The following is a 14,865-nucleotide window of genomic DNA, read 5'->3' as shown; positions in this document are numbered from 1 at the left end:
TGCACATGGCTACATTAGTAACACAATTAGTGGCATTGTTAGTACTATACCATCCTAGTAACACAATTAGTGGCATTGTTAGCACTATACCATCCTATTAACACAATTAGTGGCATTGTTAGCACTATACCATCCTATTAACACAATTAGTGGCATTGTTAGCACTATGAAAACAAAGAAAAACCTGGCGCCAAAAGTTCATTGGATAATCCTGTACTCCTCAGGGGATCAGCACACTTGCTTGACAGGCCATATAGGGGAAAAAACACAAACAGACACAGATCATAGTGCAACACTGTAGGGTTAAAACAGGTCTACACTAATACACACACTGCACATATAACATAGAGACTCCTAGTGACTATAAAAACTATTTATTAAATAAAAAGAACTATGCCATAAATGGTTTGGACAAATGAGAACACCGCTGGTCATCCAGATGTGAAAAATCAGAGCCCTACTTACAAGCAGCAAGGCAAATACAGGCAATGCAACAAAGAGTCTTCCGGCTGCTGCTGATGTCTTTGCAGAGATGTAATTCCTGCTGCACCGTGACTCTCGTGCTGACTCTCCCTCCAGGGGTTAACAGGAACAGTGGCAGTGTTGGAGGCCTGCTTGTGGGGCTCACAGCTCTCCTCCACGTGAGGCTGCTCTCCTCACTTCCTCCTCCGGTTACACAGGCTGTCTCAGCGTGCCTGCACGCGAGTGTGCACGTATCCTTAAAGGGACAGTACAAGCGTCCTGTATGCCAAGAACTAACGGCTGCAATGGGGCTCAAATGTGACCAAGTGTCCCAAAAAGTCCAATACCAAGCTCAAAGTGACTGTGTCACCTGCCCTACGCATTTCGTGGATGTTACTCCACTTCCTCAGGGGCTACAAAGACTGACACTGAATGACATGTAAATATACCCTAACCAATTAAAAATTAATTGCCCAATTAGGCTCCTGGAGGGAGAGTCAGCACGAGAGTCACGGTGCAGCAGGAATTACATCTCTGCAAAGACATCAGCAGCAGCCGGAAGACTCTTTGTTGCATTGCCTGTATTTGCCTTGCTGCTTGTAAGTAGGGCTCTGATTTTTCACATCTGGATGACCAGCGGTGTTCTCATTTGTCCAAACCATTTATGGCATAGTTCTTTTTATTTAATAAATAGTTTTTATAGTCACTAGGAGTCTCTATGTTATATGTGCAGTGTGTGTATTAGTGTAGACCTGTTTTAACCCTACAGTGTTGCACTATGATCTGTGTCTGTTTGTGTTTTTTCCCCTATATGGCCTGTCAAGCAAGTGTGCTGATCCCCTGAGGAGTACAGGATTATCCAATGAACTTTTGGCGTCAGGTTTTTCTTTGTTTTCACTTTCACTTTCTCTGTCAGTACTGACAGTATTACTAGGCAGCCTTTATATATATATATTTTGCAATTGTCACACTGGTGTTTTAGTCTTTAGCGCTTGTGCACATTTTTTCTTTTTCACATTGTTAGCACTATAACATCCTATTAGCACAATTAGTGGCCTTGTTAGCACTATACCATCCTAGTAACACAATTAGTGACATTGTTAGTACTATACCATCCTAGTAACACATTTAGTGGCATTACTGCGTGTGTAGCATTGATTAGATCTGAGAGACTGTTTTACTTGTGTTTTTTTTGTGATTATAAATACATTTTTCACCATTTGTATACCTGAGTGCTCTTTTGTGATACCTTTTCTTCTTTGTTTATTCTCATATATATCATGTTGTAGAAGGATATTATATCTGGTGAGAGTATATATATATATATTAAAAAATTATATATATATATATATATATATATACATATATTAATATATATATATATATATGTAGCCAGGACACCTGATGGCTACTATTCTGCCCTTGGGCTGAAAGTAATCCCTGGTACTATCAGGGTGCCAGTAGTTGATATGGGGGTCCCCCCCCCCCTCCAAAGAGCTGCACTTGAGTGACAGTGGGAGGTGGTGACATCAGACCTGGGCATGACCAATCATGAGCCAGACCTGGTGCCCTCCTGGCTGTACTTAAGGGCAGTGCCACCCCAAATTCGTGAGTGTACCTTCCCCTACTTGAGGAAGGCAGGTCAGATCTTGGAGAGGCTGAATATTGGGCCTACTCTAATCCTCTTCCCCTCGGGGGAGAGTGAGTGTAGACCATACCTCTGCCCCTGTTAGAGGTGTAGGGAAGAGCTAGGGAGGCTGCGGGTGCCCTTGGCCTGTAGTGACGGGCCAGGGACCATCTTCAGTGATAGCTGTAAGACTGCATCGGGCAGAGGTCTGCCGTTGTTCCTGCACTGTACAAAAGAGTAATAAACCCGTTCCTGTTATACCTCCTGCCTGGTGCATGACCTTACTGGGGGGAGAGGTACCATTTCTACTGGGGGGAGAGGTACCATTTCTACTGTGGGAGATCACCTCCATTTACCTGGAGCCTACGGCAGATGGAGGCGCTTCACTGCTAAAGAGATATGTAGGGTATGAACCCCAGAAGCCTAGTCCTGTGTCCCCACTACCACCGACGGACGACTGAGCCCTCCTGTTACCAGCAGGTATCATGCACCACACATACAGTAATGGCCACATCTCCCACCGGGAGGGGGAAACACTGTTACATTTGGAGGCGCTGCTGAGATCTGTAACAGGACAGGCTTACAGTGAAACAAAGCTGGAAGTAACAAGGTACACTTCCAGAGCAAGTGCTGTTGGAGGGAGGCTAGGTGTAAGTGTGCAGGCGGATATCTCTCCTTTCAAGAAAGATGGCCTAGACGGCCCTATCGGGTGAATGGTCTGGAGACACAAAGGCTATAGCTGTTCTAAGTCGCCCTGAGGCGGTTAGTCGAGATGCCTAAATGGGGTGCTTTGGTTAACTTAGTACCAGAGGCCTCTCCGAGGGTCTGTGATGCTGGCAGCCTAGAGGGGCAGCATGTAAGGTACTGCCGAAGTGGTGTCTCAGGGGGAGGTGCCTGCCATATTGTTACACTGGTGCTGCCCGCAGACCAGACCCGTCCCCTGAGCTGAAGGGGGAAGTGGTAATACACGCACCCGCAGCAAAGGGAGCGTGTCCGGAGTGTGGTATGAAGCGTTGCCAGGCCAGGTGTAGTAAGGTAGACAATACTTGCCAGTACCGGTTGTAGAGATAGAGTGAAGGATGCCTTGCCGAAGTCAGGGAGTGGAGAGTGGAGATAGGTCGTAGTCCAAGCCGTGTTCAAGGGGTTACCAGAGTGAGCGTTGTCCAAGGAGTGCCGAGATCGAGAGCCAGAGGGGGTAGTCGTACGAGCTGCGTCAGAACCTGTGAAAACACTGAGAGAATCCAGAAGTACTTCCATACAGAGACTATGTCGAGCAAAGACTGAGAGCAAAGAGGAGCTAGATAAAGCAGGAAGGTCCAATTAGGAACGGAGGTGGGACAGGAAGAGCTACAGGGAGACACTGCAGATTGGTGCAGGCATAACAGGCCAGGTGAGTCTTGTTGGTAACCTGAGTATGCCCGTGCGGTGGCGGAGCCTGAGGTCCAGGGGACGGGAAGAAGAGTGTGCAGACTGAGCGTGCTCCGTAACTCGTGTACGCGCGTGAACCGAGCCAGTGGATGGTGCAGGTGTGCGTGCAGGAGGGCGTGGGCGTGCCCGGCGCTGAGCAGAGGAATTGCCGAGGGGAGTGATCCCGCGACGGCGGCAGGGGCGGGGAGCCGTGGAGGCCGGTAAGGCAGGATGGTTTTGTGTGTCCAGGGGCAGAGTGATCCCGCGACGGCGGCAGGGGCGGGGAGCCGTGGAGGCCGGTAAGGCAGGATTGTTTTGTGTGTCCAGGGGCACCCTGCGGGGAGGGAGTGCTCTGTGTGGGGAGCATGGAGAACGCCGATTCCTGACACGTATTCAGGTGCCTATACTTATTTGCTTAAAGAACCACACACTATCACTAGCCAGTAGCCAGATTATGGAACCACAGAGTAATGGACTGTAATCGTGTGCAGCGTATGTAGATGGAGCTTTGCTAGCATGGGGTACACCCTACTCTTGGTAGACTGCAAACATGTGCTGTACATATCCATAGGAAATGGATTCCTGCCAGAACCACGCTAACCGCCATATTGTGTATTTATTTACCTCGCCAGGACACGTATCACCCCCACGAATACAACACAATACACCTGCATTTGCAGGAACTGCTTTGCCATGATATAGTGAGCCATTTAAAGTGAACTTTTAAGTGACAAGTTATAGTTAGACTATAGTTTGACTAGAGGTGACTGGGGACTGCATCTTTCTGCAAACTTTTACTCACGACAACAAACGGTAAGCTATTCAGATCACACTATGATCCCATTCTTGCTAACCTGAATATTTTAACCCCCCACCCCTTTACAACTTCTTTCACTGCAGCCTCTCCCAAAACTGACTGCACAATACACTGAAATGCTGAACTGACTCTAGCATTGCAATGCACCAAAACATTTGACAAGGAACAGGCACACCACTGCTGTTTAGTCTGCACACACTCACTTTGTTCACAACAGCTCCTCGCAGCACTGCCTACCTCTGGCATAATGAGCCTGCTATGTATCTTAACATTTTTCTTTCTCCTAGCCTCATGGAGATGTTACTCTCTCTATACACTACAAACTCCTCCATCCTGGCCCACACCCAACATCACCATACACCCTGGACTACTCAAAAGCCTTGCACTATCTACTGAATGTTGGTGGAGAACTCTAAAAAGCAGCACACCAACCACTGCTCACTCTAATGGCAAACACCACAAATTTACAACCTGCAAACAACTACCCAAATTCCTACTCGTACTGTTACTCTCTTTAGCAGGTGATAATGAACCTAACCCAGGTCCTCCAATTTCAGCTCTGTCCCATGCCCCTGAGAATTCCACCTTTAAATTCCAAAAAGGGCTATCTGTCGCCCATATAAATATCCGGAGCCTGCTGCCCAAACTGGATGAACTAAGGGCATGGTGCCTTATGCATAAACACAAAGCCATCGTTCTTACAGAAACATGGCTATCCCCTAAAACCACTGATGCAAATATCGCCATTCAGGGATACTCCATTTTTAGGATAGGTCAAAGAGAGGAGGAGGTGTGTTATTCTATATTGCAGACACCTTACAAATTACACTGTTAAATTGCCCACCAAGCCCACCCTCTTTTGAAATTCTAGTTGGCAAAATCTTCCTCCCCTTTTCTAAGCCCATCTTGCTTGCTGGCATCTACCGCCCCCCTAAAGCCCCTCTACAATCCCTGACTGATATCACCCAATTTCTTGGCTCCATTTCCTCTCTGAATGAGAAGAGTGAGCTGCTAGTTCTTGGGGATTTCAACTTCAATTGGCTTGACCCTAAAAACCACAAAATCCACACACAAATCAAGTCGCTTAACCTATTGCAACTCATTTCCCAACCCACACGGATAAACCTGAAATCGCACAACCATTCCTTGCTAGACTGGATTATCTCCTCAAACCCCAGCAGAATCCAATCCTCTGGCATCCTTCCTGACATTTTCAGTGACCATGCAATAATCTACTGTGTAAGGAAAATTAAACCGCCCCAATCAAGCCCTAAAGTTCTCCTCACTAGAACATTTAAAAACTTTAACCCACAACAGTTTCTGGATGACCTTACCAACTGCCCATGGCACAGAATCGATTTAATTCCCGACCCTGATTCTGCGCTCGACTATTTCCAATTCGAGTTCTTAAAACTCTGCGATACCCATGCTCCACTACGCAAAATAAGGGTACGGGGGGCCCACCTTCCATGGGTTACACCTGACCTTATAGCACTCTACCAGTTCAGGGATGCCTTGTGGAAAAGCTACAAAGTAACTGGCACTACCAAGGATCTCAATCACTACAGATGCATGCGGAACATGTCCACAAGGCAAACAAGGCCTGCAAAAGCACAATATTACTCTGACAATCTCCACCAAAATACATCAAACCCAGCTAACTTCTGGAAGGTTATCAACAATATATTCCAGCCTCCTAACCATCAACAACCAAGTAATATCACTAAGGGGGATATTACTCTGACAAACCCCACTGACATTGCAAATTCATTCAATGATTACTTTGTGGGGTGTGCCACTAACTTATGAGCAAAACGCAGCCCAAACCACAAACCTGAATCTCATCCTGGGAGTGCCCACATAGCCCCACCCCCTCCCAACACTGCCCACAATTTTCAATTTAGCCCAGTATCTGAAGAGGAGATTATACAAGCGCTCCTCAAACTAAAACTAAGCAGCCAATGTGGATCTGACTTACTACAATCTAGGTTCCTAAGACTTGGTGCCCAAGCCATTGCCAAACCAATTGCTTCCATAGTCAACTCTATCCTGTCTGCAGGCCATATCCCTAAGACCTGAAAAGCTGCCAGAGTTGTCCCAATCTTCAAAAGTGGAGACAAAAACACTGTCTCAAACTACAGGCCAATCTCACTTCTCCCAATTCTATCCAAAGTCATGGAAAAATGTGTCCACTCCCAATTAAGTGATTTCTATACCAAGACAATTTTCCCTAGCCAATTCCAATCTGGCTTTCGTCCCAAACACTCTACCGTAACTACCCTGCTAAAAGTTTGCAATGAAATCCAGTGTGGAATGGAACGGGGACAACTCACTGGTGCAGTATTCCTAGATTTTGCAAAGGCTTTTGACACAGTTGATCATGCTATCCTGCTTAACAAACTCCAGAGCTCTGGAATAGGGAAGCATGCTTTAAACTGGTTTCAGTCCTACCTATCAGGAAGATCCCAACATGTGTCCATCTCATGCTCTAACTCCAACCCCCTGGATATCACCTGTGGTGTCCCGCAAGGCTCTGTTCTGGGGCCCCTACTCTTCTCAGTGTTCATCAATGATCTTCCCGCAGCTTGTCAGGAAGTCTCAATACACATGTATGCTGATGACACAATCCTATATGCACACAGCCATAGCCTCTCTGACCTTCAACACATACTTCAGTCTGACTTTTTGAGACTCGAAAACTGGATTTCCCAAAACAAATTGTTTTTAAACACTGACAAGACTGTAACAATTGTGTTTGGGACCAAGACTACATTTTTAAAGCTTCCAGCGACTGAGCTCCAGATCAGAACCAACGCTAACACCACCCTAACTCCTGTTACTAGTTTTAAATACCTGGGCTTATGGTTTGACTCCCACTTAACATTCGGGATGCACATTGATACCCTGACAACCAAGACCTATGCCAAACTAGGGGTACTTTAAAGGAACAAATCCTCCCTAAGTCTCCTGGTCAGAAAACATATCGCACAGCAGATGCTAATGCCAATTATTGACTATGGAGACATAGTATATGGCTCGGCACCTCAAACCCACCTTAGCAAACTTGACACACTCTACAATTCAATTTGGTTTTGTTCCCCAATGCAACTATAACACACATCACTGCGAAATGCTCAAAGAACTAGATTGGTCATCACTCGAGTCTAGGCGCAAAGTTCACCTTTCCTGTCTTGCCTTCAAATTCTTTATGGGCAAGCTACCCAGCTACCTGAACAAGCTCCTCACCCCTACCACATGCAGCACCTATCACCTGAGATCAGACTCCAAAAGACTGTTCATGGTACCAAGGCTCAACAAAGTATCTGGCCGCTCTCCCTTCTCTTACCGTGCACCCAAAACTGGAACAACCTACCAGAGACTCTCACATCCACCACCAGTTTAAGTTCTTCCAAATCTAAGGCTGTCTCACATTTTAATCTGGTCTGTAACTGTCTCATTCGCCCATAACATATATTTTCTTTAACTGTGCATGCAATGTCTTGTATTTAATGTATACCCTGCTCATTATGTAACTGTATTTGTAACCATGTATTATTTGTCCTAACTCTGTGCCCAGGACATGCTTGAAAACGAGAGGTAACTCTCAATGTATTACTTCCTGGTAAAATATTTTATAAATAAATAAATAGATAATATATATTATAGGCGTATGTAACAGTTACAGATAATATATATTATAGGCATATGTAACAGTTACAGATAATATATATTATAGGCGTATGTAACTGTGGCGAAAATGGGGGTAATCAGCGCATTAATAAAGGCAGTGGGCTCAGCTGGCCCCTATTTCGCGTTGGGGATGAAGGGGTTAATTCTATATGCATGGCTGTCCCCATTTTGCAGGCTAATCTCTACCTGCAGTGAAGTGCCTTTCTGTTGCTGTTTTAAAATGTACAGGCAGGATGCTATTTTTTTGTCTGCCTGCCTTTGTAAGGCAGTAAGGACCAAATGTTATGCATACAGGAGCCCCCTGTTGGGATGAAAGATCCCAGATTCGTAAAGTGTCACTTAATCAGGATGTTTCTGAGTAGCAGATCCTGTTACTCCTCCTGGATATTTCACACCTCGGGACCCAAACTCCAGACATTGCGTCCCCAGAAATGAGTGGCCCCTTTTTACTTAGCAGTGCTACCAAGCTGCTTACTGAGCATGCTCAGAGATACCTGAGCTGGCTGGTGGACTTGCTCATGTGACCTGGCAGGTTCTGATAGGAGGAAGATAATTCCTTGCCAATGGGATGAGGCTAATGTATCCCTTCACAGGCCCTTGTCCTTAAAAAGGCCTGTACCCCTCATTCCTGGGTTATTCTTGTGTTGTTGCTGTTGCTGTTACCTGATTTCTTCAAGCGGCTACGATTCCAGAACGCAAGGGGTTAAAAACATCGCAACAAGGAAACTTGCCCTGCTTCAGGATTTCGTTAGCCCTAGGGATTCAGAAAATCCCCAGAGAACCAGAAAAGACTGCACATTCACAGAAGGATTGGACTGGCTATTTATTTGGCAATTTGCAAAAGGACTAAATTTTAAAGGACAATCTTCTGATGCTTTGCACCTTTCTGGACATTATCCTCTGTTTCTCTACCCGTGAGTGTAATTATTAAGTTTATTCTGCAGTTGTCGTGTGTTTGCCTATCAAGGGAATAAATCTCAGTTTAATTTGCTCAACCTGTTCTGCTCAATCAGGACCCACGAAATATAAATGTGTTATTAAGCGCGTCTCCCGTGACAAGCGTTTAAAACTGGTGGCAGCGGTGGGATTATAGGGCTTTGCACTATAGCTTCCTGCGGGGAATTAAAGGACAAAGTGAGCTTGTGGATTGCAAGCTCTCAAAACAAGTAGTTTCGGAAAACACGCTATACAAAGCAGGGAATCACACTGTTCAGTGTCACTTAGGTTATTAGTGCCTGAAAGGAGAAGATGTGGTCCTCAACAGGAAGGTATGTGTCCTGGGATCGTGCATCTGTGATTGGCCGGTGTGAGAAGTATGGGTTGCCTACCCACGGCAGACCCATGGTAGTCCTATGCCAGGACTTGGAGTGGCATGAAGCCCGCGGGGCTGACTGCACTCCTGGGGTAGTAGCTGCGGCCACTACCCGGGCGCTTCGGTCTGGACGGTACCGGTCCTGGAGTCGGGCAGCCGTGACTGCCCGATGTAAAAGCTATATGCTGCCAGTGCATAGGCAGTCTAGGGCGTCCCTAGAAAAGGAACTGGAGGGGCATGAAGCCCGCGGGGCTGAATGCACTCCTGAGGTAGTGGTCCTAGCCACTACCGGCGGGACAGTGAGCCCGGAGAGCGAGCCCCTCAAGAGTGTCTTGGAGGGGGACCTCAACCCTCCTGTGGCTCCCCCTGAAGCCGTTCTTACCACGGTATGCGAACTGCTAACACTCTATGCCCGGTTGCGTCCGAACGCGACGGTAAAGCAGAGGATGCAGTTCTGCCCAGTAGTAGAACGCGTTGCGGGACGCATTGCCCTCCTCCCCCGTGGGGAGAGGGCTGGAGCAACCTGGGCCGTGGTACTGAGCGCCCAGGCGGCAGATGGTGTGTCCACAGGGGCACCGTCCCAGAAACGGGTCGTAACCCCCGCAGGAGTGCCAGTGGATCAGGCACTCCACAGAGCTGACACTCTCCTCCGGGAGAGTCAGCTGAAGGCCAAGGTGGCAGAGGGAGTGATCAGCCATGCTGATGCTGGGGATCTTGTCTCCCTGAAAGCCACCGTGCTGGCTGAGGATGGTGCCACCCCGGCACCATGCCTCGTGGTCCCCGGAAGGGCGACCGGTGCTGCGTCCACCCAGATGGTGGAGGGCTGTGTGTCCCACAAGACACAGCCCGAGCAGCAGAGCCAGAACTCCGCAGGTGTGCCGGTGGAGCTAGTGCCATCGGTAGTTGCACCCCCTCTAGTCTCAGAGCAGGGGAGGGAGCAGCTTAGCACCAAGGGAGTTGCTGGAGAGGGCAGCTGCACTGAGTCCAGTGATGCTGCCCGCAGGAAAGCCCCTGAACGGGCTGAGGGTACCACTCTCGTGCCCTGCCTTGTGTCCACCCCAGTGGTGGAGGACTGTGTGCCGGCGTGGGCACAGTCCCAGAAGCGGGTCGTAACCCCCGCAGGAGTGCCAGTGAATCAGGCACTCCACAGAGCTGACACTCTCCTCCGGGAGAGTCAGCTGAAGGCCAAGGTGGCAGAGGGAGTGAGAGCTGACCTTTGGAGAGACAGAGCAGAGGTTCTTGAGTCCCAGGAGAAACTGACCAAAAGAAACCCAGATCTCTAGAGCTGACCGGTCTTGAGCTCTGCACAGCAGAGCTGAATTCAAGACACAGGGAAAACTACTACACCTGAAGCTGAACCAGGAAAAAGCTCTTTTGTTCATGTTTACCCGAGTAGAAAGTGACATGCTACAATGAACCCAATTTAACATGAGGATTGGAGCAGTGAAGCCATGAAGCAGAGCCTGGGTAAATCCCTCAATCATTGGTTATTCAGCTGCGGAGCTGAGAGCTGGAGACCCTATCACCTGGTGGGAATACCTGCACAGCAGAGACCATTGAGTGTCAAAACCGCTTGATTTTGACTTACATCTTGTAAGTAGACATCACATATGAGCCAAGAAAGAACGCAGAATTTACATCACTTGAATTTTATTGTCTGCACTTAGATTGTTTTTCTTGTTTTATGTTCTTTTCCCCTTCATGCTCCCCCTGGATTACAACTGGAGAGGGAGTGATCAGCCATGCTGGGGATCTTGTCTCCCTGAAAGCCACCATGCTGGCTGAGGAGGGCCCCACCCTGGGGCCCTGCCTCATGTCCAACCCAGTGGTGGAGGGTTGTGTGCCGGCATGGGCACAGTCCGAAGAGTGGGTCTTGACCCCCACAGGTGCACCTGTGAGCCGGGTAGTCCCAGGAGCTGACACTCTAGTCCCAGAGTGTCAAGTGAACACCGATGTGGCTGAGGGAGAGATCAGCCAAGCTGATGCTGGGGATCGTGCCTCCCTGCCAGCCAACATGATGGCGGAGGATGGTGCCACGCGGGTGCCATGCCTCATGGCCTCCAAAATGGCGATCAGCTGTGTGCCAGCATAGCCACAGGCAGAGAAGCGGGTAGTGACCCCTGCTGCAATTCCTGGTGCCCCCCGATCCAGTAACCCCAGTCTGGGGCAACGTTCCCCAGCTACAGAGAAGACGACCGGTGAGATGCTGTCCCCTGAACTCAAGCAGCCAGCAGCCGTGCAGCAGCTACAGGAAAAGACACAGTCAGCGATCCCTGCAGCCCCTGCCAGCGACACAGCTATGGAGCTTCCAGATGAGCAGCAGTCTACAGCCATCGGGCAGGAGGACCAACCGGTCCACAAAGATTTGTTTTTGCATCCAGGGGTCCCAGGCAATCGGCAGGCGATCGGCCTGGGGGTCCCCTGCAACAAGGTACTTCCTGGGCAGCCTGATAGGGTCTGGCCCAGGCACCGGTTCCCCGAGACAGGGAGACCGGTGATGGTACATAAAGAGGATGCTCTTGTGACCGCAGTCACAGAGAGCCACAGTTGGGCAGTTGCCCAGGCAGAGGTGCAGTCGGCACCGATGGCCACCAAATTTGTTTATGCTCCCCAACATTTGGAGCCCACATGCATGGAGGACCTCGAAGGGACCAGGCAGGTAAGTCAGACCATGCCCGACCAGTGTCCCCATGTGTATAATGTTCCCCACTGACTGTGTGTCAGTGTCCCCATGTGTATAATGTTTTTTCTGACTGTGTGACAGACAGGGAACTACCGGAGCTCCGTGAGTGGTACCAAGAGATGGGGCAGGCAGATGCTGATTTGCCTGCGGACCATAGTAGGCGTTTTGCCTGGGTACCAGCCCCTGGGACTCCTGCTAGTTCATAGACAGCAAGGGGCCAGTTAGTGGTTCCTTGGAGGTTTAGGGCAGGCTCCGTGGAGCAAGGGGAGACAGCTCCCCAGCTCGCAGCTCCCCTCTGGGAGTGGAAGCGAGAGGCGTTAGGGAGACCGAGGGTCCCTGCGAAGGGTGAGCCAAGCAGGACCCAGTGTACTGATCGCCCGGTAGACCCCGGGGGTCAGCAGCCCCACCATCAAACTGAGTACAGTGTCTTGATGGAGAGGGAACGGATAGAGGGAGAGGTCAGGGACATACAAGGGTACTATAGGGATTTAGTGACCCACTACAGTGTTCTAACTGACCCCCGGACTAAGGTGACTGACCAGAGGGCATTGGTGCTGTCCGCCTTGGCCCCAGAATGTGGACCAGCATTTCAATGTCTGCAGTGGATCCTTGCCCTGTTGAACTTGGACTATGGAGGGGGCAAGGGGTCCCACCATGCTGGAGGACTTAACCAGCCAGATGGACTCCGTTTCTTGCCGGCAACCTCAATTTTTTCAGGCTCAGCAAGCCACCTGATGATGGTGACTGTTCTGACGCCTTCATAATTGAGGGGGGAGGTGTGGCGGTAGGCATAGCCGGCCTTCCTTAATAAAGGTGGAGTCCGGCTGGCTGCCCCAGAAACCATATGGTATGGGCTGAGAGTGTCAGCTCTTGGATCTAATATTGTACCTTACTGTGTTGCCGGTAATTTTTGTTCTCCTTTTATACTGTCCCCCCATAGGGTTATAAACTAGGAACTGTGTATGTGGGGTTAACTGTGTAAACCCAGTGGGCTAGTTAATGCGTTATCTGTGTATTCCCTTTGCCTCGTGGGCCTGCGACTGCCTGTGTCAGCTTGTAAGTGGATTGCCTTGTATGGGTGGCCTCTTATAAGAAATAGCTGCAGGGCAGGGATGTCTGGAACATGAGGGGAAAGGGGGGGAATATGTTAACCTGTCTTGCCTGCCAGCAAGGTATTCTTAGCTGGTGTCTTAAAGAGAAGGTTTTAGAACCCCACATGATAGGTGCAGATGGGGGGATGCAAGCTCTTGTGTCTAAATATTGGTTCTCTGTGTTTTGAAACTGCAATGCATTTGGTTTGTCCTGTGATTTAAACCCAGGTTGGTGACAAAAGGCAGTCTGAATTAGCATGTGAATTACATGTGGATCAGCATTTCCATGCCCCAGCTCAGAAAGGGATTCAAAGCCCAAATCTCCTCACTTTATTTCCCTTATAAGCTCCCCCAAAGTATATTCTGTAAGGAAGTGTACTTTATATTGTGTTTTAATGTTTACTACTGTATAAGGTTCTATACAGAAAGCCCAGGCATATGGAAGATGCTAGCTAGTTTGCATAGATTCCATAGTTCAGAGAGGGGGAAACCATTTGGTGAGCAGGATGTTCAGATTACGATGTCTGTTGGTAGACACAGCGGAGCCAGGGAAAAAATGGCTCTGGATGTCAGAACTGATAAGCAAGGTTTCTATTGACAAGTTTTGAATTTATCCCTCCTATCAGTGAATGCGTAATTTCAATCCCTGCTTTAATTGGCTATTACACTCCTCAATGATTTAGATAGGAATTCAGCCTATATAAGAGCGTGCTGTAAAAGCAGGTCTCTCTCTCTTTTTCCTGTTGGAGATCTGAAGACAAGCAGCCTCTGGCAGGCCTCTCTCCATGTGCTTCTGTGAAAGAGCTATTCACACCTGGAAGCATGGGGAGGCCTAGCCAGCAGGCTGGATTTCGGTCCAGGAGCCCAAGGTCCTATCAAGGTAAGCCTTTGCTGAACAGGCGCCTTGCAACTAGGAAAGGGTAGATCTCTTCCCCAGACCCCTGTAAGTGTGTATATTCTCTGTTTCTTGTATTTCTGTGTGTTTCCGAGGTCTTATCCGAATAAACCGCAATTTATTTTACTGCCTGTTTTGCCTTGTGACTGATCCCTTAAATATAAATGTGTATTGGGCCTGGTCTCCCGTGACAGTAACAGTTACAGATAATATATATTATAGGCGTATGTAACAGTTACAGATAATATATATTATGGGCGTATGTATGTAGCCTCTCTGACCTTCAACACATACTTCAGTCTGACTTTTTGAGACTCGAAAAATGGATTTCCCAAAACAAACTGTTTTTAAACACTGACAAGATTGTAACAATGGTATTTGGGATCAAGACAACATTTTTAAAGCTTCCAGTGACTGAGCTCCACATTAGAACCAACGCTAACACCACCCTAACCCCTGTCACTAGTTTTAAATACCTGGGCTTATGGTTTGACTCCCACTTAACATTCGGGATGCACATTGATACCCTGACAACCAAGACCTATGCCAAACTAGGGGTACTTTTGCAGGAACAAATCCTCCCTAAGTCTTCTGGTCAGAAAGCGTATCGCACAGCAGATGCTAATGCTAATTATTGACTATGGAGACATAGTATATGGCTCGACACCTCAAACCCACCTTAGCAAACTTGACACCCTCTACAATTCAATTTGTCGTTTTGTTCTCCAATGCAACTACAACACACATCACTGCGATATGCTCAAAGAACTAGATTGGTCATCACTCGAGTCTAGGCGCAAAGTTCACCTTTCCTGTCTTGCCTTCAAATTCTTTATGGGCAAGCTACCCAGCTACCTGAACAAGCTCCTCACCCCTACCAC

Source organism: Ascaphus truei, assembly GCF_040206685.1.
Source record: "Ascaphus truei isolate aAscTru1 chromosome 20 unlocalized genomic scaffold, aAscTru1.hap1 SUPER_20_unloc_2, whole genome shotgun sequence".
Classification (NCBI taxonomy): Eukaryota; Metazoa; Chordata; class Amphibia; order Anura; family Ascaphidae; genus Ascaphus; species Ascaphus truei.
This window is presented reverse-complemented; position numbering follows the sequence as displayed.